This window comes from Gopherus evgoodei, chromosome 2 (genome assembly GCF_007399415.2).
Source record: "Gopherus evgoodei ecotype Sinaloan lineage chromosome 2, rGopEvg1_v1.p, whole genome shotgun sequence".
Taxonomy (NCBI): Eukaryota; Metazoa; Chordata; order Testudines; family Testudinidae; genus Gopherus; species Gopherus evgoodei.
The window spans coordinates 236,893,528-236,916,189 of record NC_044323.1 but is presented as its reverse complement, the minus strand read 5'-3'; the positions used below and the strand labels follow the sequence as shown (position 1 = coordinate 236,916,189).

The window sequence follows — 22,662 nt, the reverse complement described above, 5'->3', positions numbered from 1 at the left end:
AACCTGAAACTATAATGGGGTGGTGTATGTTGAAATAATTAGTTTACATGCACCAGAGAAAGGAGGCAAACCAGAAAAATCAGAGATTATTAAAATTACTCTCTAGATTCTTACTTTATGAAAAGTCTACTGCCAGAGTTTAATTGTTTTGATAAGACTTTTTTTCTAATCATTTACTAGAATAAGATAGAATTAAGTTAGTTCCACCAAGCTCTGCTTTGCTCAGATAAGGGCTGTATAAGGTGGCTTTGACAAAAAACAAACTCACTCCGCTTGATATAGTATTAGAATTAGATTATGGTCAGACTTGGAACGACTATGTAAGATTTCATAATGAGGTGCCTGGTGTATATATGTGACTTGCTAATTGTGAGCCAAAATTCAGGAAGAGAGATTCTTTTTGGAGATTTTTTTGTATACATAATATTACAATAGACAGAAGAGGATTTTTTCTTAAAGTGAATACTAGAATTCATGACAACTACCACTTTGACAGGAGTAAAAAGTGAAGCCTTTAGTTCATCCATAAAATAGTTTATAGAAGAGGCAGCAGCAGTAGGCTCTCACATTGCTCCACTAAACTTTCACTTTGTTGACCAGTAGAGTCACATTCAAGGATAGTTCAGAATCCAAGTCACCTCAGTCATTAGCCCTTCTGCTGATGCTGCCAGTTGTGGTGGTAATGTGGACACCTGTTCACAAGGACCAGAACTGAGGCTTACTCATTTTACACAAGCTTTTTCCATAGTGTAAGCCATATCTTGAGAGCGACCACATCCCTCCCATTCATGATTGTTGGCCCACTTCCCCTGCCATTGATGACTGAATAATATCTTTGTAACAGCTACAACCATTGAGTTCATGGAAAAGTCATATTAGGAAAGTATTTAAGGTAGTTAAAAGCTTCTTTTAATTCAGTTTACCAGCTGGATTCCAGACAAGCCAGTATCATGTGACTAACCAACTCTCTGCTAATTACTAGTGCCCTGCAATCTGTAGCCCAGGGCTTGGAAACCACTGCCATAGACACAATAGACATTAGATAGTAAGGGCATTCAGTCACAACCAGCCAGTCCTGTAACCCAGATGCCAGAGGAAATGCAAAGAAAGGAGTGCAATGAAGATTTAAAGGAACAAAGGAAAGTCTGGCAAAAGTTGAAAATTGACTTAGAATTGCTCTGTGCTGAATAATCTGCTGTTGGGACTGCAGCGACGGAATGCATTCTCTCCGAACATGTAAGTAATATTTGTTTCACTGTTTCAGTTGAAGACTTTTTTTTTTAAGTTTCAAATCTTTATAGCAGTTTTAGTTTTTTGTTCTGCCATGGGATCACTTGCAAACAAAATTATATCTCAAACACTGACCAGCTGAAGTTAAGGTGTAAATATCTACTGGTTATTTAATTGAAAAAAACCCAAACAGTGCTGCAGTTTCAGCTATGAAAACAAATTTCTCTCTTAAAAAAAATGAATAAAAATTCCCCTGTTTTAAATTCTGTTTTCACTTAGGTAACTGATAGATAGGTAAAAGCTTACAGTAACTCAATTATGGCATAGTTCTTGCATGGGAATTTCCTTAAGAATAATTTAAAAGCTTAAAAATTGCTCAGTGACACAGGTTTGGTGAAGCTGACAAATTGTGCTGTCTCCAGCAGAAATTGCAAGCAGCACAGTGATAGATCTCACTCTTCCTCAGACCATCCCCTCCCCCAAGGGACTGCGTATCTCCTCATTCTCATTCCAGACTCCTGGCTCCCTCTTCTGATTCCATGCTTCTAATTCTCTCCTAGCATGGGAAGAAAGCTGTCTAGACAGGAGGGAATGCAAAATGGAAATTTGGTGGCAACAGTTTCTATGACACAAGATGAAGCCCCTTTCTCAAGAACACAGGCTCCCTGTGAGAATGTGTCATCTCCTCAGGAATAAGAAGGGGAAAGCATATCAGGAGGTAAGAAAACCTTCCCACCTGGAAGAGAAGGACATGCAGAAGGCACTTACAGAATGGCCACTTTTGAGTTCCAGCTTGTTTCTGATACATTTAAAGGGCCAGCCCAGAAAAGTGTGCTAGCAAAGGGGTTCCTTTAAAGGGGCAACCTCATCCTGAGAAGACAGATGGCAGCACTATAGCACCTCATTGTAAATACTACCTATGCCAAAAGGAGGGGTTCTCTCATCGCTGAAGTTAATCTACCTACCCAAGAGGTGGTAGCCAGGTCGATAGAAGAATTTATCCTTCAACCTAGCACTGTCTACTCCAGGGGCGGGCAAACTTTTTGGCCTGAGGGTCGCACTGGGTCTCGTAAATTGTACGGAGGGCCGGTTAGGGGAGTGGGTTATGGCCTGGCCCCCTACTATCTGCCCCCCACCCGGGACTCCTGCCCTATCCACCCCTCCATTCTTTCTCCCCTGACCCCTCCCGCTCCATCCAACCCCTCCTGTCATTCTTGACTGCCCCCTCAGGATCCCTGCCCCATCCAACCACCCCTTCTTCCTGTCCCCTGACTGCCCCCAGAACCTCTGCCCCACCTGCCTTCTGCCACCCCATCTAACACCCCTCCTTCCTGACTGCCCCCTCCGAGACCCCTGTCCCCATTCAACCCCCTGTTCCCTCCCGACCCCTATCCACACCCCTGCCCCCTGACCACACAGCACAGAGACCGGGTCAGGCCCCAGGAGTTCACAGCCCCACAGCCCAAAGCATTGCACCGGTAGAGGAGCGAGCAAGCTGAGTCTGCGGGGGAGGAGGGACAACAGGGGACAGGCTAGGGGTAGCCTCCCGGGCCAGGAGCTTTGGGGCCAGGCAGGATGATCCCACAGGCCACATGCAGCCCGGGGCTGTAGTTTGCCCACCTCTGGTCTACTCGGTGACTTAGGTCAGCTTCACTATGTTGGTCAGGGGTATGGAGGAAGCTGAGTAAATTAAATTTTCTATTGTAGACCAGATGCATATGGACCTGGCAATTCTAAATAAGGGTATTGCTTCCGTGTGTTATATACCACCACACTTCCCTACTAATTTTCACAAGCCTGCTTGCATCCCCCTGTGGTTTCCTGCCTGTCACCCCCACCCCCCCATTATGACTATATTGTATGGATAATATTGCGTTTAAAAGCTCCCACTGACAGCCACGCAATTAATAAACTCTATGGGGCCCATATACTTCTAGAACACCTTTTCTGATGCACCTCAACTTTTCCAGAAAAAAAAGATCCTACCATGTCTGTAAAATTTCAGATAATTTTTTCATTTAGGTGAAATTGTTGGGGATCAAAATGGTTTTCTGTTAGAAGCTGCTGCACTCTTAGATCTCCATAATATCTGTAATCTCAAAGGAATCCTTCAGGATGACAAAACTGTCGGGCTTCCTGAAGTTTAAGGCCTACCACCTTTCATGGTGTTTCTTAAACAAAACACACACACGCGGGAGTCTGAGATTGTCTGAGGTTTTTTTTAAAAAAAAAAATACAGTGAGATTCTTCATCTTACATGAGAGAAGTGAAATTTTCAGATAGTTAAAATGCTATTGAAATGCTACACTAGTGACAGAATGAATGCTTCTCTAGGCTATTCAGTATTACAATTAAACCATAAAAGCCATAAATGTTTAGAAAACATGTTTTTACAAAAAGCTTAGATTGCTGTTCCGACTGTAAATCCCATACCACTCTTGATATTTTATTTCAGCCACTGGGAAGAAAAGATTCATGAAAGGAACCACAGACATTAGCTGCACTGCAAGCATTTTCTATTCATTATATACAGTTAATATCCTGCTATATGTAGACTTATAAAAAAGTGCCTTCTCTTTGTTCCACTGTTTATGATAGTGAGGTGACAGACTGCCAGCAAAATTGAAACTTAAGGACACTGTTTTTAGAGTTTCTAGTGGAGACCATTTGAATAAAATAATAAAACAAAACAATAATAGTGGATCTTTTGGGGACATTCCATTTCATGTATACATTTACACAAAGTAGTCAAGAGACATTTTAGATTTATAAATGGTTAAAATGAACCACATTGCCCATTGCAAAATTTCAGGGCAGCATATTCCCCAAGTTTCATTGGGGTAGAGGGTGTCAGGTATGTTCACTCCTTTTCAAAGTATGACCTGATCTATTGGAGAATGCAAATAGTTGAAACCACTTGAGGCACTTCTTTGAGTATTTTAAAGCTCTGAGTTATGGTAGAAATTTATAAACCTTTGAGTACCTCTCCAGTAGATTTTGTAATCACTGTGAGCCCATGTGCTATATGCTAGCCAAACTTGTATCTTCTGTGAGCCTTAATTTTCCTTCATTAATAATTGTATCTCCTCTTGCTACTGAGAAAACTCTAGAATAAGTAATGAATAATAAAATTTCATTTTTAAAAATCTAAATCATAGCTGGGCTTTCTAATCTATCCCTCATGCCCAATGGTATTTCTTAGCACCTAAATTGTCAATTCTTTCCTTTTTAGTGTCAGCAATCTCCTTTAGAAAGCTTTCCAACTTATATTTTATGATTACCTGTCTCTGAGTTCAAAAGAACTTTACATACCATATTATTTAATGCTGCTTATTTTGCCAAAATAAATCCATTAGTTTTTGCAAAGTAGCTCCCTGTGGTCACTTGTGAAGTACTTCCCTTCTGAAGATACCTACAATCTTCTCTTTAATTTCTGATATGGAAATCTAGGGCTAGATCTGAATCTGATAATTACTTCAGTTTTATACTAGTTTTGACTTGGTTTAAAACAATCAAATAGTTCATCTGACACTTTTGGGGGAAATGGCTCATGTGGCTTATTTTTCTTTCTCTGTCTTAATGTTGACAGACCACTGATGGATAACAGTGGCAAATGCTTCCATCTATATTATTTTTTTATTTATTTTAAGTGTATGATTTTGATTCAGATCTGATGACAGCAGCCTCCAGTCAGTCACCCCCTCTTCGGCAAAAACAGCACCTGCTGTAGTGCAGCCATGTTACTCTTCCTGATCTTGTACCAGCTCTTTCACGTGACTCTGAAACATATGTGGAATTGGCAGAATGCCACATAGATTTTAAAACCCTTTCTTCGCCCAGCTCAGAGAAGCCATCCGTGGAAAATGTACTGGAAAAAATGTTAAGAGCCTGACAGATTTCCATTTTCATTTCAACCAATATACTATAAATCTATTTATTCAATCGTGATTGAAAGGCAAATAAAATAGTTCTAAGTCAATATCCTGACAGTTGAGCCCACTTGGATTTCAGTCGTATCATCCCAGATCCCAGTGATGGGCACAAGAAAGAGCTGGGGAATAAGTGAATGAAACAGATCCTTAAATCCTATACCCAGGCTAATGAGACAGATGCTGTCTTAACACAGCAAGTCTTTTCCTTACTAGTCATTAGGGGAAAGACTGAGTTTCTGCCAGTGGTAATCTTTCCTTCCATAAATCTTATAAAGTCACTCTTAATACTTTATTTTTCAGTACCAGCCTGATCATCTTCTCATTGTGATTTAACAGAAACCACCACATGCTGCCAAATAATCCTATACAATTATAGGATTTATGGGGTGCTAAAACAGCCTATAGGCAAGGCTATCAAAGAAAAAGAGGAGCTCAGTTATTTTTCAGCTTGCAGTTTTTCAGAGGAAATCATCAACATGGTAACAGTTTATTACTAAATCTAAAGAATTTACATATTTACCAGGGTAACCTGCTGGATATGACAGAGCACATAGTTAGATACAAGTTAGAGACAGGGTTTATGATCCTTGGTTAATTCGTTCATTTTTTAAGAGACTTTGGCAATTCATGAAGAGACATCCACAGCCCGTTGATCAGGAGACAGGCATTCAGCCTGCTTCCCTCTCTCCCTGCTATAAGATTGGCGGGGGAGGGAGGGAGATGAAAAAGTTTTAGTAATTTCAAACTTGTTAGCTATAATTAGAGAGTAGTGGACCGGGAAAAAGGCCAGTGGAATTATTGAGCCTAGTTTTTCCAAGAGCACTTGGAATATGTGGGGTATTAAATAATGAAAGTCTAAACTCCTAAGAATAAAATAAGGGTTGAAAAATGTTCGCTGGATGAGTTAAAGTTACTTTAAGATGGGAATAGGATCTGCTGCTTCACCCCAATACTCTTCTCAGCCAATTTTGCAGATTACAAACATGACACAGCAGAATTTCCAAATAAGATTAACTGGTTTTATAGCTTCTCCTCCACATTCTTCCACAGAAAAATTTCTTCTAGTAAAAAACAGATGTCTACTTTGCAGACTTTGTACACTAGGATTGAGGTTTTCTATTACTTGCTCTACAGTATTGTTATTAAAATGAACATAGATACCAATATTAACAGTATGTAATATGTGTTATGTCTTGGTTATTGTAACCTCCTCTTCTCTGGCCTTCCCACCTCCTTCCAAGGTCCCATGAAGGATATCGAGAATGTAGCAGCTAAAGTCTACTTCTCTGCAAGATCATCATCATATACCTTATTGAATTCCTCCACTCTTTTCCAATTTCCTATCAAACCAAACTTAAGAGTGTCCTAGATTTCAAGGATCTGCACTATGCTGCACTGTCAATAGTACATGCATGCTCTTCTCTCATGCCACGTGAGCCCCATTTTTTCTATGAATACCACCAATCTTGCCTATTTCCATGCCCTCTCCAATGCTACTCCTACACTTGGAATAAACTTCCCTACCTAACTGTGCCTGAAAGCTTCTCACAATACTATGGCATCAACATTCCCATTTTTATTTTATTAACAAATTCATCCATTTCTAGTCTTTAACCATTACTTTCCCCTTTTCATCCTTATAAACTATGGGAATCCCATTGATGCCAATGCGAGTTTTACCATCGCTTCAGCGGGAGCAGGGTTAGGACAATGTTGAGTGTTCTTAAAAAAATCTCACTTGTGTATGTGCTGTGAAACCACATTCTGGCCTACAAATGAAAGTGTGTTTGTCCTAGTAATTTCTTCCTGTGCAATAGCACTGACCATCTTACTCTGAGTACCATTGTCTGAGGAATAATTCATGTTCTTTGTACTGGTATTTGCACTCTCATCAGATAGTACATAGCAATTTGCAGGTATAAAGTAGATTGTAAACACAACCTAAATAATGAAAGTCTTTCACATGGCCAGGCTACAGATTTAATGTAAAACAAAGTCTTTAGGAACAAACCCATATCTCCAAAACAAGCATACAGACCCAAATGTAACTCTAATACAACGCTATTGAAATCAAGGCATTATGCGACAATCAGTATTTCAGAAAGCCAGAGTCTTGTACTACCTGGCTTAGATAAACTGACAGTACCCATTTTTCTCTCTCTCTCTCTCTCTCTCTCTCTCTCTCTCTCTCTCATACAGCGCAGAGTGTGCCTTGAGCAGGGGGTTGGACTAGATGACCTCCTGAGGTCCCTTCCAATCCTGATATTCTATGAAACCTGTGCTTCTCAAAGCCAGTCCACCACGTGTTTGGGAAAGCCCCTGGTGGTCTGGGCCGGTTTGTTTACCTGCCGCGTCTGCAGGTTCAGCCAATCGCGGCTCCCACTGGTCATCGTTCACTGCTCCAGGCCAATGGGGGCTGCGGGAAGGGCATCTGTTTTTGCATCTTTATGTTCCTTTTTACGTTACAATGAGCCATCAGTTTTTCATTTGAGGATCTGAGGTTTGCAAGGAAGTTGACCCAAAGTTCTCAAAAGTGATATATTTTGTCTTTGTGAGTCACGCAGATCTTAGCCAGGTGAAGCAGTGCAACTTCAGTTACTTCATCCACAAAACTCCTTTTTTAGCCTTGCTAACTCCCTCCTTTTGTTTTGAATGGTTTGTCAGACACAAGAAAAAAGGAATTGTAGGCTCCCTTCTGGAATATATCCTCCTCCTTCTTTGCTGCTATAGCACTACCCCTAAAACTCATAGTAAAGAAAATTGTGACAACTGTACTGACTTGCTTACTGCACTGGGATTTCCTGGGAGTTATTCAGTCGGCATTGCTGGCTGCTTCCATAATGCAGTTGGCCAAAGAAAAAAATCACCTCACATTTTAGATCACAAGCTTTGCTGGATTGGGACTGTAGTGCTCATCAGCTAGCAGAAACAAAGCCTAAGAGATTAAAGGGACTTCTGACTCTGGACATCCATTCAGAAGCACCGAATTGCCTCTTACAGTCCTAACAGCCAATACTGAACCAATGGTGTGGATGGAGAAGTCTGGACAATACTTAGTAGAAATGCCAGCTTTTGCTAACAAGGAAAATAATGTAGTCTCTCTAGACTATTCCAACTTGTCCAATATAGTTGTGATTAAGTAAACTGATGAACAAACTCCCAGTCAATTGGAGATCAGATACATCACTGAAGGTTGTACTCTGCCAGCAGTCAATTTTCATCATTTTGCTAGTACCTCAGCCCCACGTTGCACAATTCAAAGCTTGCAGGGCAGGCTCATCCAGTTTATCTGAAGGTTATGAATATCCTCCATATGCTATATATGACATATAAAATAGATCATTCTGTAAAATTTAGTATTAGCTGTTAGGATCATAGAGTTTTAATAAAACTGATTATTCTTTTTCAGAAAACAATTATTCAAAAACAAGGCAAATATAGATCTGAGTATAGATGCTTCTGGAGAGATGATTGATGAGGAAGGAAGTTCCCATGGGCACTTCTGGTTCTAATTTCCTATAAAATGTAAGAATATGAGGTATGGACTTGAATGAAGAATATGGTTCTGAATGCCATCTTAATTATTGATAAATGTGTCAGGGTCATATAAAGCCCTTAATATAAGTGTTCAACAGCAGAACAAGGGTGATACAGGAAAACGTAGCCTCTAACAGAACAAGAGGCATTGCAGAATGAAAGTTGTGACTTTTTTCAGCAAATGAATAGCAAAAAAATTAAATGGTCAGGGAGGGAAGTGTGAACTTAATTTGTTAAGAGACAATAAAACATGGACCAATGGCCGGGAGATAACAGAATAAAAGAGGATATTAATGTTGCCAATATCATGGACTTCTCAGCTGTATAATATTAAAAACAAGTAGTGTATTTTACATTGGTCCAGACCCTACCACCACTACTTCTTCCTATATTCCTGAACTGCTATTATTCCGGTGCATGGAAAAAGGGGTGTGAGATGGAGACAGGATGTTGGGACCCTCTGTTGGGGACCACACCACTTGCACTCTGCAGGGCTCAGCTCCACAGGGCTGTGCTCACTGTGCCCCACTGTGCATAAGGTTTGTGAGGGCAGGGAATGCAGAGAGCCTTTGGCCAGGGCTCGCATAGCATTTGTGGAAGGACACAACAAAATACGTGCATCAGCTATGTAGCACTGAAGCTACTATGGTAACTAAGAAATGACAGGGGAGACAGCCTAGGAAAGAGCAGGTTCTTTTCCCCCATATTGGACCTATATTGATATCTTCTGTGCCTTGCCCAGGTGGGTTACTTGGGCTGTGCACAGGAATGAGAACTTGGTCCATAAAAAGGGAGAGAAATGAGTATGTAGAATTAGGGTATGTATCAGGGTATGAACAGTTAAATTTGGATCAAGAGTTGCATGTACATGTTCCCAGAGTTTTTGCACGTTTAGGTGTTGTTTTGTTTTGCCTCCTTAGAGAGACATGGTCTTAACTATGAAGTTCAGGTCTGGACCTCAATGCCAGCCTCCGTAAAGTAATACCGATAATATTATATTGCCATTATGTAAATCAGCGGTAGCTCCCTCACCTCAGATTTGGTGTTCAGTTCTGGTCACCCTATCTCAGAAACAAAAGAGGTTCAGAGAGGCATGATGAGAGTGACTAGAGGCATGGGGAGAGATTGAAAAGACGAGGGCTATTTACTTTAGAGAAGAGATGAATAAGAGGATATCGTGGCAAATTACCAGCACTGCTATGATGGGTCTCGCGCTTTCTCTTCTTGGGGGGGCTTTAGGGTGCCGTTTCTTGCCCATGAACTGGCATAGTAACTGCCCCACTAGTATCCTAGAGGAGGGGAGTGGAGAGGGAAGGACCTGGACCCGTCCTCTACTCCGGGTCCCAGCCCAGGGGCTCTAGGGATAGCAGTAAATCACTTGAACTAGCAGTTCCTTTCCCTGGGCTACTTCCCTCTCCTGCCCTTCAGCTTGTGGGGGCTTCCTGCCCTCCCTCTGCACAAGCCAGGTATTCCTTTACCTATGGTCTTGGTCTACTTAGCCTACTGCAGCACTTCTCCAAACTTTCTTCTGCTTCCCTCCAAACTGCTCTCTGCTCCAACTCCAGTCCACTCTGTTTCTACTCCTTGAAACTTCTCTGCTCCAACACCTTCCCCTGTCTGATTGAAGCAGGAGGTTTATATCAGGTGACTGACTTCAGGTGCTCTAATTGGCTTCAGGTGCTCTAATTAATCTATAGCAAACTTTCTTCCCTCTACAGGGGATAAGGCTCCCTTCTAACCCTCTCCTGCTGCCCTCTGGCCATGCTGTATCATTATCTATCTATCTACACACACACACACACAATATTAATGGTATTTCAGGAACTTCTGTTCATCCTCTCTAATTATGCAAGAACTTGAGGACATTCAATGAAAGTGGAAGACAGCAAATTTAAAACCAACAAGAAATACTTTCCCACAGAAAACACTACTAGTCTGTGGAATTAATTGCCACAAGATATCACTGAGGCCAGGAGCTTAGCAAGATTTAAAAAAGAAGTGAATAATTTAAATGGATAACAAGAATACCCAGAATTATGCTAGTAAGGATTAAAAAAACAAAACACCAACCAAACAAAAAAAACTAACCCTCACACTTCAGGACATAAAACAGCTTCTATCTTATCGGGGTTACGAAAAAACTTCCCCAGAAAGGTATTCCACATCTGCATATTGCAAGGTTCTGGTAGCTTCCTCTAAAGCAGGTATTGGCCACTGCCAGAGATAGGACAGTGGACTAGATGAAGCATTACTATGGTCTGGCATGGCACTTCTTCCTAAATTCAGAAGCATTTGGATCAAGGGTTTTCCTTTGCGTCCCTCAGGCAATTTGCATTTCTCTCTCTCTGGCCAGGCTGGAAATATTTTGAGAACAGCTTCTTTTTTGTGTGGCATTTCAATGATTCTGAGTCTGGTCTCAGTCAGGACCACAAGGTGCTTTGGTATGTGAAACTGAAAAATATTGGCCCAAATTCTCTGCTGGCATAACTCCATTTTCTTCAGTGTTGTGCCTATAAAGAATTTGCCTCATTCATTTATTTATATTTTTAAGTTCTGCAAAAGGTTTAATTTAAATTTTAGATCAGTTCTTATCTGAGGAGGTTCAGGTCAGTTCTTATTTTATCCAAACCAAACCAGTGTGCCTGTTCTAATGCACACAGCTCCTCCATTTTCATCCATTCAGTTGCCCACAGGTCATTTCTTTGCTCTTAAGTGATTTAATGTACTCTAGTGCTGGAGTCCTCCACCTTTCTAACCACAGGTTATAAGGTCCACTTTTTCGGCAGGCTTCATTCTAAATGACTAACATTCTACAAAACATTGTTTGACCAGTATTTCATCCGATATTTTTAAAACTAAGAGTTTCCTGCTCACTTGCTCACTCAGAGGCGGCAAGGGACTTTTCATGCAAGCTCAGACTGTGTGACTCTGAGCCAGACTAAGCAAACTAAATGCCTCTCTTATGGATTGGTTTTGGCTAAATTCCAAAAGGAGAAGACATTAAAACTTTATCTTTAGTTTGGGATTTCCCAGAACCACCAGGATCAAATGAAGGAGTGACCTTCCCATGCTTTCAGATCCTATGCTTTCTTTTTCAGGTGAGGTGAGGGGTAGAGATGGGGCAGACTGCAGAAAAAGAAACATGGATGTTTCTAAATGTAGGAGATCCCTAATTTACCTGCCATTATCTTTGGTGACTGTATAGGCTGAAGGTGCACACCAGTGATACATTTGTTTGAGCTGAGCAAATTATTTTATGCTAATAAATCACTTGGCACATTTCACCTTTTTTCCTTGTTCATGAATTATCCACAAATGAGGCATGATTATAAATGAGTTAGTTCATTAATTACACTTGTTCAGTGAATAGATGGTGCACACATACCTCAGTGATTGGTTTGTTTTCAAGATGGTAGCTTGTAAACACTATTTATTTGCACTGGTTGATCACATGATAATGTTTGTTTCCTTGATTCACTAACCTTTTATAAACAGGAAAAGTTCTCGTTATTTTGTCTGGAAATTATTCATGAACCTTCATGATTGTACAGTAATTTATTGTAGGTAAAAGAAAAAACTTTAAAACATAAGTGGAAATAGTCATGATTTTTTGTTTTGTTTTCTGAGGTCACCATTCAACTAAGTTTAGTTAGCTGATTGCAAGATACAGTGGGATTAGAGAAGCTGAATTCAGAAAACAGTCCAGCAATCTGATTTGATCTCAGAGATTCACAAAGTTATGCTGTTTCAGTTTGGAATGCAGTTGCAAGATAAATCCTTGCATTTCATATTGTACTATTCCTTTGCATAACTTAAAAGATCCTTTTCTGCTCCTCTGTTTGACATCAGTGAAATCTCAAAGAAAGAATAGTAACAACCTTTTCAAGGTACTCTTTTTTCGGGGTTGGTCCATGGTGGGGGGGAAAACAACACTGACAACAGTTCATTCCTCAAAGAAGGTAAATGATTTAAGCAGTTTTCTTCTTTTTTTCTCTTTATGCTGTGCAGCACTACATGAATATAATTAGAAGGATGTAATAATTAGCGAGGAATAAAAGGATAATTTCAGCCTTACTCAAGCACCTTCTGTGCCATCCCTCATGACTCATATCAACTTCAATGAGGGATTCTTATGGAAAGAAAAAGTAAACGGGACCATGCTATTGTGGTTGCATGATTGTGAAAACATTCATCTAAAAGAGCAAATTTTAATTAAAAACTTCACTATTTATGCAGAACTGAATTACTCTTTTCACAGGCACCACCTATTAGTTATGATCCTGCAGACAAAGAAGATATCAAGTGCCACTTGAAAATATAAAGCTAAGAGACTACAGAAAGCAAAAAGGGATATTAAATATTCCAAAGAGAATATTGTTAAAAAAGGGAGTTATTCACAGTTATAAACCATCCTCCCCACTCCAAGGCAGAAACTGAATCCACTTGTAAATCCCACCACAAATAAGTTAGCTAGGAAAGGCACCTGATCTCACCAATGCTGTAATTCTGCTAATAAAAGAGACTCTCCATTATGGAGCTTGCAAGCCAGTACTCTGAAAAGTCTGTCAGTATATATGGAAAAACCTAAGAATGGCCAAGAGTCTGGCACAAAGCAAATTATGTAAATAAGGAAAACTTACGAAATAAAAGGACCACAGATCAAGCATACAACAGTTCTGGAGGAAAAAGATGTAGTCAGAGGCGCATATAAAAGAAAGGAAGATAAAAACAGAATTAGATTAGGAGTGTGATTCTCTTATTTCAGCTATACCAAAGAGTAACTCTACACTGTTGTGAGATTAGAATAAGACCCGGGCTTTTTCAGGCTAACAGCTATGATAGTAAAGATGATATGGCAGATAGTTCCATTTGTTATTGATATTAGTAATGGATATTTATGGATGGACAAAAAGTTATCATAGTTGTATTTAAACAACTTATCAGAGAGGTTAAACTAGTGAAAAGTATTCACTCGGGTTGTCATGAAGACTCTAGCTAGGGGAGGTACCTGCTGTGATTTTGGAAAACACATGTTGCCAAGTTCAAGAACCATGTTCATGACTGTGTCTCAGGTGATAGTTCCACAGAGCAGCCAGCTTATTTTTCACCTAAAAGCCTGTGTACCTCCTTTTCTAAAAGTAGGAGAGGGATATCTCTTGTATATTGAAGGTCAGCACTTTATCGTTTCCCCAGTTTCAGTCCTATGTACACGTCTTGGTGTATTAACTCCATTATAATTTTGTTCGGCCCTGCACATATCCATTCATTATTGCTCCACTCCTCCTTGAGCAGTTTTCATATAGAGAGCCACTAGTTAGTATGACAATTACATGAGAAACAAGTGTCACGTGGATAACAATGTAGAGAAAATTGGATTTATTTATTCATTTATGAGTTACAGCCTGTCTCCAGGAATGAAAGATCCTCTGTCTTTGCAAGAGAACGAGGAACCAGCTGAGATTAACTAGTTAAAGAAAGTGAAAAAACTTGGGAAGGACAGTTGTTTCCATCACAGAGTGCAGAGGAGGGTCAAATTTGATAGAGTGTACCTTCCATACAGCAGACTATGACTGAATATTACAGGAATGTATACGTATAAATCAGTCAGAATGAATTTTATTGGTTTCTAAACTCATCTAATTAGGTAACTTCAAGATCTTAGAAATAATTAGCTGACCACAACATTCTTGTATATAATGAGACAGGCTTATTTTGTACTGTGCGAGTAATACAGGAGGACTAACTGATCATAACAATGCTCTGTAGTGTCATAGTAAGTATCAGTTCTCAAGGAATCTAGATTAGAGAACAACAATCAACAACACTATAAAAATGAGGAAGAAGAAAGGTAGCTGTATGTCAACAAAGAAAAGATTTTATTAGGGTTTTCCCCAAACTATTGTTATTTATAATCCAAAGTAAGTAGTAGTAAGTGGAGGCCTCAATTGGGATCATGACTCTATTCATATTTCCAGCTACTTCCTTTCTGCCTCTTCTTTCACGTACCTGTCCTTTAAGGGTATGAAGAACCCATAAATATCTACTGCTCCAGAATGACTTGTGAATACTTATATTCACTTACAGTATATTCACAGTAACCAAATCTTCAATTGAGTATCTGAAGCAGTGCCATGAGAAATAGTTCTATCAGAAAATAACAGAAAACCATAGCAATTGCAATGAAAGTCCATTATACATACATAAAATACTGCTTGTTACTTCATAAAGCTACACACACATTTTTTCTAAAAGCAGCAACAACTTTTATTTTGGTACCAAGACATTTTTTTCAAGATTTAACAGAGGAAATAGGTTCAGTTGAAATTGCCTTAGTGTTTAAATATCCTAACAATTTGCAAAGTATCTTTATGGTGCAGAGCCATATGATCAAAGATGTGTTTTCTGAGAAATAACTGACTCTAAAATTCTTGAGTGAATCACAATTATTTGCATTGTTTATGAATTTTTGTTACTCTTATTGACTTCCAAAAGAAAAAAAAAGTAACAATGCTTATGAAAAGAGTCAAATTAACGGGCCTGGAAACTGAAATGCTGTATTATCCATAGAACAGGGACAGTGCGGGAACACAACAGTACAAGCCTCCACACACTGCTTTGCCAGTTTACCTCAAACCTGACCCCCAGGTCACTAACCTACATTGCCTCCATCTGGTGTCAGAGTCATCTTGGTGTTAGGAATGTTAGTCCTAAAATCCTTAACATTTGGAGCAATTTGGCAGGGGCTGCAACTCATTCCTCAGCCAAGAATGCTTGTCTGCCAATTATCAAGGTTGTTCACAGTTTTGAGGGTCTTATTGGACGCATCTCTGCTCCTTGCTTACTGTGCCAGTAATGCTTTTTCTCAGCCTATATGGCCAAAATATATTTTTTCCTCTCAGATGCAAACACCTCTCTCACATCTCTATGTTGGACTACTCAGCAAGTTTGCAGATGACACTAAGCTGAGGGGAGAGGTAGATACGCTGAAGGGTAGGAATAGGGTCCAGAGTGACCTAGACAAATTGGAGGATTGAGCTAAAAGAAATCTGATGAGGTTCAACAAGGACAAGTGCAGAGTCCTGCGCTTAGGAAGGAAGAATCCCATGCACCGCTACAGGTTGGGGAATGACTGGCTAAGCAGCCGTTCTGCAGAAAAGGACCTGGGGATTAGAGTGGACAAGAAGCTGGATATCAGTCAGCAGTGTGCCCTTGTTGCCAAGAAGGTCAATGGCATATTGGGCTGTATAAGTAGGAGCATGGCCAGCAGATAGCGGGAAGTGATTATTCCCCTCTATTCGGCACTGGTGAGGTCACACCGGGAGTATTGCGTCCAGTTTTGGTCCCCCCACTACAGAAGGGATGTGGACAAATTGGACAGAGTCCAGTGGAGGGCAACAAAAATGATTAGGGGCCTGGGACACATGACTTACGAGAGAGGCTGAGGGAACTGGGGTTATTTAGTCTGCAGAAGAGAAGAGTGAGGGAGGATTTGATAGCAGCCTTCAATTACCTAAAGGGAGATTCCATTGAGGATGGAGCTAGGCTATTCTCAGTGATGGCAAATGACAGAACAAGAAGCAATGGTCTCAAGTTTCAGTGGGGGAAGTGTAGGTTGACTATTAGGAAACACTATTCACTAGGAGGGTGGTAAAGCACTGGAATGGGTTACCTATGGAGGTGGTGGAATCTCCATCCTTAGAGGTTTTTAAGGCCTGGCTTGACAAAGCCCTGGCAGGGATGATTTAGTTGGTGTTGGTCCTGCTTTGAGCAGGGGATTGGACTAGATGATCTCTCTTCCAACCATAATCTTCTATAATTCTACAAGTCACTACTGAGGCTACTGTTGTGGGACATCAAGATTCTTCAGGTGAGCTGCCTACCTTCTAGTATAGGTAGGACAGAGAATTAAAAAGCACATCATAAAGTTGCTCCTTGCTGCACGTTAGCACCCAGTTCATGTTTGGTTCAATTCAAGGGTTTTAGTCATTAGTGTTAAAGTCCTAGGTTGTTCAGGACTCAGCTATCAAGAAGATAAAGGAGGTTGTGGAATTTCCATCACTGAAGAGTTTTAAGAGTAGGTTAGACAAACACCTGTCAGGGATGGTTTAGAAAATACTTAGCCCTGCCTTGAGCGCAGGGGACTGGACAAGAAGACCTCTCAAGGTCTCTTCCAGTCTTACCATTCTATAAGATTGCTTCTTTCCCAAAAGCTGCAATCATTGGGAACTGTCAATTCTTAGTCCTCAGGGTTCAGTGTGTGCATGCCTGAGGAGGAGATTCATAGTATCAGACCTTGAATATTGGAATTCCCTTCTGCTAGTTGTCTATCAAAGTCAGAGCCTTGCTACTTTTAGGGTATGATACAAGACGTCTTTGTTCAGACTGACTTCTTTAGGGTTATTGGACTCCTTTTGGTAACTGGTCCCCTGGTTGGTTAACCCTTGAGTCTGCTTTTTAAAAAGGAATACATGTGAAACAAATAAATGAATGTATTTAAAGTGTACTTATTGGATAAATCATATTTGATTTGAAACTTTATGAAGGTTAATATCTGTAACCCTACTAGAAAAGGAAACTTAGTAAATATTTGCCAGCATGTTTAATATTAGGATTGTGCCATCATGAAGCACTCTTGGAGTATGACAACTTAATTGTACAACACTTCTTTTTCTCTATTGCAGAAGCCTGGCACTGTGAGTTGCTTATGATGAGGTCATGAGATAAGCAGCCTGTTATAAGTTCAGTTGGTAATAGGCTAATAGAGAGAACTTGTTAGGGCTTTTTCCAATAACTAGGCCACTAGAAATGTTATTGGTGTTATCCCCTCTTACCTACATTGTACTTCAGCTAGAATGCTAAAATTGGAGTTAATTTTAGGGCTGCATGAAAATTGGCATTTTTCTAAACTTAAACCAGAGTTTTTGTTCACATGTGCTCCATTCCTTCAGATTCACTTGGAATTTTAGGTTCATGTGTAGCCAAACCAACATCACCTGATTGAGCTCACTGTGTTTTTTTGTGGCTTCCTACTATAATGACAGTAGCTTGGAGGGGGAAAATAATTAGTTAGGGACTGATCCAAAGCCCATTGCAGTCCTCGAAAAGACTAACTTTGACTTCAGTGGGGTTTGACTTAGGCCTGTAGATCTTACTACCTAGCCCTTATATAACACTAGCCTCCTATGCCCTAATTTCTCAGTCAGAAAAATAAAAAAAGACTTCCAAGGCCTCTAAACTGCAACTTAAATCAACCTGCTCTTTGCGGCTACCTTTTAAACCAATTAGAACTAGAGCTGCTTGGAAAATGGGGGGTGGGGGGGAAAGGGAGGGAAGGGGGAGGGGAGAAACATTCTATTCTTCATCAAAACGTGATTTAAAAGTAAAATTTCCAACCAACTCTAGTTACATTCAAAAGTGCTCCCAAACCTGCTTTTGTTAATTTAAGAAGTGAGTCTGCTCCAACCAAGGGCGTGCACAAGGAAGGATGTGCACAAGGAGGGGCATGCCCTCCGTGCAATAATCAGCAGGGTCATAGAGCTTCTCCGTACCTGGGGCTGTGACAGGGTTACAGAGCTCCTCCAAATTTAAATTCCTGTGCATGCCCCTGGCTCCAATGGAAGTCAATAACAAAACCTTCAATGAGTTAAATGGTGCCAAATCAGGTATATTTTGAAAGGGTACCATAAACATACTGTCAGAATAATTAAACCAATCTCTGTTGAAGCAGAAGTTAATGTAAAGGTGCCAAAACAAAAGAGTTAGATTTTTATTAAAGGAAGTAGCCAAAAGCTTTCTTGGATACACTAAGTTCTCATGTCAAAATACACTTTAGTAACTAATAATAAGTAAATACATAAAATGCAGAGTTTGCTTATTTCCCTGTCCAGTTCCCCCCTTTACTTAAACAGTAATATTTAGCTCTTATATTGCATTTGCCATCCTTAGATTTACGCACACCTTCTCTATCCAATGACTGCCATACTTGTAAATTAGCTTGCCTGTGGCACACTTAGTTTAACTCACAATCCCAGAAAGACTACTTCATCTCCCCATTCTTTACAGGAAGGGTTGATCAGATGCAACTGGAATTGCCCCTTGAAGTTATTGCCAAATAGCATTTAATGAACTTTGCTGAAATGGTTGGCAACCTCCCCTCTGGAAACTGAAATAAATATTACCTCTTTTGATCCATTGGCCTGTAGCCCATGATACCATAAGCAATAATCAGCTCACTTATTTTAGCACTCTTCTTGGCAACAGAAACACTGGTGCCATCTCACAGGAGGTCTCTCATGATTTCTCACCTAGAGTCAAAGTACTTAGTTAACAGTGGCTGGCTGGGATAGAACATTCAGCAACTACTGGGATACAAATCTATGCTAATAGGATGTATGGAATACATATCACTCAGCATGGTGGTCTCCATAAAAGAAGCAAAGGATACTATATATAAAAGAAGTTTGCTTTCCATGTCATATATGTATATTTATAGCAACTCATGGATCTCTCTCACCTGAATAAAGTTTGATTTTACACAGTGCCATTCATAGTCAAGTTATCACCAAGTGCTTTGTAAAAACTACTGAATTAACTGTGGTTACTGCAAAGATTGAAGGCAAACAGAAACTCTATTGTATGACCTCATTAACAGCTTGTGCATAACCTTGGATATTATAATTTGCTTTCGTAAGAGAGGGAATGTTGGCCAAGCCACTGGATTTATTCCATAATCTTTCTGAAAAAGTGCAATCTGATCTTCAGTTACCAACTGGAGAGCCAGCCGGGTGGGCAGAAGGGACCTTGATTAAACTTTTTATGCATAAGACAACACATCTAATGCAAAGAGATATCCTCTATACACAGAGCACAGACTCATTTATTTAAGTAAAGGCTGGGATGATCTCCACTGGTGAAATTGAAACCAATTTTACACCCAATTTAACCATAAGTATTTTTTAACTGCCTTCAAAAAACAACAACCAGCTGGTTTCAAACTGCATTACTTACATTATCTGGCAAAATAGTCTGACAAGATCAAGTGACGGAACTCTATTGCAAATTAATCTCAGTGTTGTACTATAAAACAATATGTCTGCCCCCATTTGTAAGCATATATGAATAATAAGTCAAGAGTTCATGGCATGAGTTATATATGTTGAGAATGTGAAGAGAGAATAACAATAAACTACCCATGCTTTACAAAAACAAAACAAATTTGGAGGAAACATTTAATTAAATGAACAAATGTAATATTTTCCTGGTTTTCCACTGCCAAAAGCATGACTAGGCAGAATTCAGCTAGTCAGATGATAGCTAATTGGTCTGTCAGGAAGACAGATTCATCATCCAGAAACCAATCTTTAAATCAGATGGAGACTAATCCACTGGATAAGAAGACAGTTAGCTAGCCAACAGAGAGAAATATCAGCCAAAAGCCAATTTGGGCCCAGTACTAAAGCAGTGGGACTACTCACAGTAGGAAGCACTCTGCTTAGTAGTATGTTTTACAGAATCAGGCTCTTAATAAGGAAATCAAATAAATGTAACAAGAAGCCAGTAGATTAAACATTCTTCTGGACTGTGATCCAATTGTTACTTATAGCCCAATTTAGCAAGGTATTTATGTTGCAGCTGAGCTACTGTTATCTGTGGTTAATTTACAGAGTCTGTTTATTTTATGAATAGTATTGTTAAACATTTGCCCAGAGTTTGGAAAGGAGGCTCTTTTGTTTAATGTAACATAAATTTGAAAAAAATAAACATATACCCCTCTTCCCCAGCTGTTCCACTGCCTGTTGCAAATATTGTACAAGCTAGAGCAGCCAATCACATTTCTATGCTGGCACAGCCCATTCACTATAACCAGACCCTCAGCCTTCAATATCCCATTATTGGTTTAGAAAGATGACAACTCACTTCACCACTGCTTACCTTTTATTTGTTAAATTGACACAGATCTAGCACTGTAAAACCATTGCTAATTTGCAGAACATTTCTGGGTGCCTTGTGAGGGCTTGGGTTATACATTAATATTTTTTTACAGAGACACTCAAGGATTGTAAAATATATAACCAATATAACCAAACTGGCAAAAATGTCAGGAACTCTCCTTCCCAACCAAGAAGAAAGAATCTCCCAACTCAACAGAAATCTGAAAAAATAGATTGAGATTTGGTGACTTGACGGCAGGTAAATTTAGGCTCTCTTGGAATCACCAATGTTTGTGCCCGGGAGGGGGCAGTCAGTGTAAGTAATTATTTGACTAAACAACCATTCCATTTTGTTTGTTTCTAACACTCCTCAGAGGAGTAATTATTTCACAGACCTCTCAGTAGTCATGAAGTGTTTGTGTATCCAGTAAATAGATGCATGTTAAGTACTTGCCTTGACATTTGAAGATGTAAAATGCTATCGCATTGTCCTCTGTGACCCCCCAAATATGAAGAGCAATGCAAACTGGCAATATTTGTCTAGAGAACCTGATCCTCAGTTGGTGTAATCAGCTCCCTGAGTGGAGCTACACTGATTTACACAAGCTAAGTTTCTAGCCCCTGTAGCCTACACAACAGTAGATGTTTTTGCACAGTATACAGGCTATCTATGAGTCATGTATCACTTACATGCTCACCTCTTTTAGTGAAGTATCATTATTACTGCATGTGTTTCTGGAAGATCCTTAAAGAAACACTCTAGCAAGGTTCAGTGCAAAAAGAGTGCTATTTCCACCTCTCTCTATGTAATTTTTTAACAATATATATTCACACCACAAAGGACTCCCTCTTTTCCTTTCTAGACTCAGGCTGTCTTGTTAATCTCTTATGAAAATGTGTCCAGTTTTATTTTAGAATTTATTTTGTCCATCTATTTTTACTTTTAAAAATATTGACCTATAATTTAAACTTTTATGGGATCAGGGAGGAAGAAGAAAATATTACAAAATACAGTTTGTGTGTGTGTGTGTGCGTGCGCGTGCATGTGTGTGAGACACACACACACGAGTTACCATAACATACTAATTTACTAATGCCCCAATGTCCTAGCAAATAAGGCACAAAAATCTCTTCCATGTTCCATCTTCCTAAAATCTTTCATTGAAGTGACCCTTGTCAAAACTGGTCCCGTACAGTAATGGTAAGTTATTTTCATACTGTACTGAAGTACTTTGCATTTATCGAATTTACATATCCCCGAAGATGTGTGTTGGGTGTTAATGCCACAAACCTATAAATCACACTGGAATACTAAGAAGAATAGCGGACTTTTGTAAACATTTCCCCAGGCTTGTGGTTGTGACAGGTATCTCTCTCACTGTAAATTCCCTGAGGGATGCCTCCAGAGACACCAACATAGGAAAGGCAAAACTTGGTTCCCTAGTGTAGCTGCCAATGCTGACAGTGGGGAGTTGGTATAAGTAGTTGTACCACACCCTTAACTTCTCACTGCTGCCAATTGAAAAAGGGTAGCCTGGGGTGAGAAGCTGGGGATAGGTTGGAATATTCAATGAAAACTGAAAAGCTAAATGGAGCAGTGAGGGAACAACAATGGATGGATGCTCTGCTCTGTCTACCTTGCTCCACTCTGAAGTACAAACATCTTATTTTAATTTAGATTTATTTATATGTTCTTGTAAATCCCTCTCTTTTCTCATATTTAGGAACCCATTCAGTTCTTTCTGGCTAAAAAATTGTGCCAACCCTCCATTCTTACCACCATTAGCTTCCTTCACATTTATAATCCCTTGTGTGCAATAGTGATGCCAACTCTTCTTGTTTTGCTCTGAATGTTGTAATCCATTTAATTCTTTTTCAACTTAATTGTACAACAGATTTAATAGCCTAAAGCATTTATTAATTTCCATAAGAATGCTTATATTGAGCCTGATTTTGCTACTCTGAATCACACACTGTAGCACTTCAGCCTTACTGAAATCAACAGGGTGACCTGCAGAGTAATATACTACTCA

The 22,662-nt window shown here is 39.7% G+C and overlaps 1 long non-coding RNA gene across 1 annotated transcript in view; it reads left to right on the top strand.

Moving 5' to 3' along the window:
• Positions 1–1,073: 1,073 nt before the first annotated feature.
• LOC115645201 overlaps positions 1,074–22,662 on the top strand; it is a 69,282-nt gene continuing 47,693 nt past the window's right edge. The window contains exons 1-2 of the long non-coding RNA XR_003998679.1: positions 1,074–1,236; positions 1,791–1,948. This is a non-coding gene — a long non-coding RNA (uncharacterized LOC115645201). The remainder of the gene's footprint in view (positions 1,237–1,790; positions 1,949–22,662) is intronic.